Below are 5,000 nucleotides of genomic sequence, written 5' to 3' on the forward strand. Positions count from 1 at the left end.
ATGACTCGCGCTTACTGGGAATTCCTCGTTCATGGGGAACAATTGCAAGCCCCAATCCCTAGCACGAAGGAGGTTCAGCGGGTTACCCCGACCTTTCGGCCTAGGAAGACACGCTGATTCCTTCAGTGTAGCGCGCGTGCGGCCCAGAACATCTAAGGGCATCACAGACCTGTTATTGCTCAATCTCGTGCGGCTAGAAGCCGCCTGTCCCTCTAAGAAGAAAAGTAATCGCTGACAGCACGAAGGATGTCACGCGACTAGTTAGCAGGCTAGAGTCTCGTTCGTTATCGGAATTAACCAGACAAATCGCTCCACCAACTAAGAACGGCCATGCACCACCACCCACCGAATCAAGAAAGAGCTATCAATCTGTCAATCCTTCCGGTGTCCGGGCCTGGTGAGGTTTCCCGTGTTGAGTCAAATTAAGCCGCAGGCTCCACTCCTGGTGGTGCCCTTCCGTCAATTCCTTTAAGTTTCAGCTTTGCAACCATACTTCCCCCGGAACCCAAAAGCTTTGGTTTCCCGGAGGCTGCCCGCCGAGTCATCGGAGGAACTGCGGCGGATCGCTGGCTGGCATCGTTTATGGTTAGAACTAGGGCGGTATCTGATCGCCTTCGAACCTCTAACTTTCGTTCTTGATTAATGAAAACATACTTGGCAAATGCTTTCGCTTCTGTTCGTCTTGCGACGATCCAAGAATTTCACCTCTAACGTCGCAATACGAATGCCCCCGCCTGTCCCTATTAATCATTACCTCGGGTTCCGAAAACCAACAAAATAGAACCGAGGTCCTATTCCATTATTCCATGCACACAGTATTCAGGCGGGCTTGCCTGCTTTAAGCACTCTAATTTGTTCAAAGTAAACGTGCCGGCCCACCGAGACACTCACTCAAGAGCACCCTGGTAGGATTGCAACGGGGTCCGCCTCGGGACGCACGAGCACGCACGAGGCGCGTCGCACGCCTTCAGCTCGCCCCACCGGCAGGACGTCCCACGATACATGCCAGTTAAACACCGACGGGCGGTGAACCAACAGCGTGGGACACAAATCCAACTACGAGCTTTTTAACCGCAACAACTTTAATATACGCTATTGGAGCTGGAATTACCGCGGCTGCTGGCACCAGACTTGCCCTCCAATAGATACTCGTTAAAGGATTTAAAGTGTACTCATTCCGATTACGGGGCCTCGGATGAGTCCCGTATCGTTATTTTTCGTCACTACCTCCCCGTGCCGGGAGTGGGTAATTTGCGCGCCTGCTGCCTTCCTTGGATGTGGTAGCCGTTTCTCAGGCTCCCTCTCCGGAATCGAACCCTGATTCCCCGTTACCCGTTACAACCATGGTAGGCGCAGAACCTACCATCGACAGTTGATAAGGCAGACATTTGAAAGATGCGTCGCCGGTACGAGGACCGTGCGATCAGCCCAAAGTTATTCAGAGTCACCAAGGCAAACGGACCGGACGAGCCGACCGATTGGTTTTGATCTAATAAAAGCGTCCCTTCCATCTCTGGTCGGGACTCTGTTTGCATGTATTAGCTCTAGAATTACCACAGTTATCCAAGTAACGTGGGTACGATCTAAGGAACCATAACTGATTTAATGAGCCATTCGCGGTTTCACCTTAATGCGGCTTGTACTGAGACATGCATGGCTTAATCTTTGAGACAAGCATATGACTACTGGCAGGATCAACCAGGGAGCTGCGTCAACTAGAGCTGAGCAGCCGGCCGCCCGGGAGTGTGTCCCGGGGGGGGGCACCGCGCGAACACGCAAGCGTCCGCTCAATTATTCTGCAAACAGGAGGAGGCTGAGCCTCCCCTGCACAATACACCTCGAAACCCTCTCAGGTCCCCGGCGGCGCGCAGCGCCGTCCTAAGTACTTGGTCGGGTTCGAGAGAGGCGCAATCGCCCGGAGTTGGCGAGTAGACGCTTTAGTGCGACCACCCGTGCTCCCAACTGAGCTTGCCGCTGCCGACAGAGGCCCGGGAGCGTGCTGTCGTGGCATTGCCGGCGGGAGACAACACGCGCCACCTACGGTGGCCGGCAGCTCCAACGCCAGCGCCACAGAAGGACAAAAGCCCCACTTGGGTGCCGAAGCGAACTCTCCCAGCACAGCGCACGCGCCAACACGTCCGCACAGCTGCGATACAATCCACCTGCGAGAACCGCAGAGGCGACCGAGCAGCAGACGGCGTCGCGGCGCCGAGCGCCGGGCGGCGGCGCATCCTCAGCGCACACAGTCCTCAATCGGACCAGCACACTGCAGATGTCCACCGCGCTTCGCACCGGGCCCGCGAGGACCTACTTTGGCCGCACGGCGCCGCGTGCAGGGTGCGCCGGCGCGCAGCTGCGCGCCTGCCGCCTCCGTCGGCCGGCGCGCCCTGCCACTGGCCGGCCCCCACCAGCCGGCTGTAGCGCGTGCGCCCACGCACCGCGCGGCCAGCACGCCGGGAGGCCCCCCCCTCACCGGCCGGGGACGGTCCCACCCAGCCACCGCCGCGTATCGCTTCACACCCACATGCCATTCACGTTCGTGGGCATGGTGGGTATCGCTGAAACAACCGGTTGGTAGCTCAACCGATCGTCGCCATCACTGATTCACCTCTAGCGAGAACAACCGCACCACAACGGTTTACCAGTTCTTCATTTGCGTAACGTCACCAGCAAACGTAGACGTCCATCGCCATTTGCAAATTCAACGATTGTTGCATGCCTGTGTCAGGGTGTCACGACACACTATGTCTGCCCACATACACGCAACAACATGTGCACGCTTCGCGAACACGTGGAAGGTGGCCCCCGTACGTATGCGATGTCCATTGCGCGAACGACTGTCAACCGGCCTCTGTCGCATGTCGCAGATGTGGAACGCAGTGCACCATGCTATCACGGTGTGTGAGAAGAGACGACTACGTCTGACAACACGCGCCACTACATCAACAGACGGCTCATGCTGATCGCCATCCACGGCATACCATACTTCAATCCAGCTCTTATAGGAGACGACACGTAGCTGAGTGGCACAATATTTGGACCGTATGGTTCGCCGTTGTTGGGCGCAGTCGTGGTACGGTCACACATGTACCACGATGTATCATTCAGTACATGAGGACCAATGTGCAGTACAGTGTGTGATTTGGACGTACAACATCAGCGGACAGTTGACACAAGCCGTACCACAACGTAGGCTGTGCTTCGCCAATGCGAATGCCAATGAACAACTGCGAAGGGCATTGAGCATGTACGTCCTGCTGCCATCCGCATTACAGTGTATAGCTGCAAGGTGGTTTAACATGAACGATACTCTGGGGACCGGGCAGTGCGAGTAGCAAACTATATTGCGGGGGTTGCAGTTAGGCAACACTACACTAATTTAACGCGTCGTATGACAATTACAGAGCAGGTTAAGGCCCAACGTGTGTTGGGTTAAGGTACAATATAGGTTAGGTTAAGGTACAATATAGGTTAGGTTACGGTACAATATGGGTTAGGTTAAGGGACAATATGGGTTAGGTTAAGGACAATATAGGTTAGGTTAAGGGACAATATGGGTTAGGTTAAGGGACAATATGGGTTAGGTTAAGGGACAATATGGGTTAGGTTAAGGGACAATATGGGTTAGGTTAAGGGACAATATAGAGTTAGGTTAAGGGACAATATAGGTTAGGTAAGGGACAATATAGGTTAGGTTAAGGGACAATATAGGTTAGGTTAAGGGACAATATAGGGTTAGGTTAAGGACAATATAGGTTAGGTTAAGGGACAATATAGGTTAGGTTAAGGGACAATATAGGTTAGGGTTAAGGGACAATATAGGTTAGGTTAAGGGACAATATAGGTTAGGTTAAGGACAATATAGGTTAGGTTAAGGGACAATATAGGTTAGGTTAAGGGACAATATCGGTTAGGTTAAGGGACAATATGGGTTAGGTTAAGGGACAATATAGGTTAGGTTAAGGGACAATATAGGTTAGGTTAAGGGACAATATAGGTTAGGTTAAGGGACAATATAGGTTAGGTTAAGGGACCATATAGGTTAGGTTAAGGGACAATATAGGTTAGGTTAAGGGACAATATAGGTTAGGTTAAGCGGACAATATGGTTAGGTTAAGGGACAATATAGGTTAGGTTAAGGACAATATAGGTTAGGTTAAGGGACAATATGGGTTAGGTTAAGGGACAATATGGGTTAGGTTAAGGCGCAATATGGGTTAGGTTAAGGCGCAATATAGGTTAGGTTAAGCGACAATATGGGTTAGGTAAGGACAATATAGGTTAGGTTAAGGCGCAATATGGGTTAGGTTAAGGCGCAATATGGTTAGGTTAAGGCGCAATATGGGTTAGGTTAAGGGCGCAATATGGGTTAGGTTAAGGCGCAATATGGGTTAGGTTAAGGCGCAATATGGGTTAGGTTAAGGCGCAATATGGGGTTAGGTTAAGGCGCAATATGGGTTAGGTTAAGGCGCAATATGGGTTAGGTTAAGGCGCAATATGGGTTAGGTTAAGGCGCAATATGGGTTAGGTTAAGGCGCAATATGGGTTAGGTTAAGGCGCAATATGGGTTAGGTTAAGGCGCAATATGGGTTAGGTTAAGGCGCAATATGGGTTAGGTTAAGGTACACATTGTTGTAAGGAAAGGTGTATTGGGGGGGGGGGGGGGGGGGGGGGGGGGCGGCGGCGGCGGCGGCCGGTTTGTTGATTGTGATTATAGTAAGTGGATGCCTGCGGCATCATCTGATTTGCCACGTCAGGATGCACCTTTGGCTCATGACAGGCGGCGCTCTGATTCCATGCTTGTGGCAGACCTGTGTCTTTCATTCCTGCCGATTGTTTGTGTGCTGTGACAGGAGGCAGTATTGTGATGTTGGGTGTACCCCTGTGTAGGACGTGTGTGGGTGTTGGTGGCTTAGCTGAGCAATGGTGGTTGTCGGAAGGGTGGGATATTCTGTTTTGTGAGTGGACCTCCCGGTCTGGTTATGATAGTGTGGATTGTC

The 5,000-nt window shown here is 52.3% G+C and overlaps 1 non-coding gene across 1 annotated transcript in view; it reads right to left on the minus strand.

The window, feature by feature from the left end:
• The window catches only part of LOC126450826 (small subunit ribosomal RNA), a 1,910-nt gene extending 205 nt beyond the window's left edge, over positions 1–1,705 (minus strand). Inside the window, exon 1 of the ribosomal RNA XR_007584465.1 lies at positions 1–1,705. This exon is cut by the window's left edge and continues 205 nt beyond it. This is a non-coding gene — a ribosomal RNA (small subunit ribosomal RNA).
• Positions 1,706–5,000: the final 3,295 nt, after the last annotated feature.

Source organism: Schistocerca serialis, unplaced genomic scaffold (genome assembly GCF_023864345.2).
Source record: "Schistocerca serialis cubense isolate TAMUIC-IGC-003099 unplaced genomic scaffold, iqSchSeri2.2 HiC_scaffold_754, whole genome shotgun sequence".
In the NCBI taxonomy this organism is placed as follows: Eukaryota; Metazoa; Arthropoda; class Insecta; order Orthoptera; family Acrididae; genus Schistocerca; species Schistocerca serialis.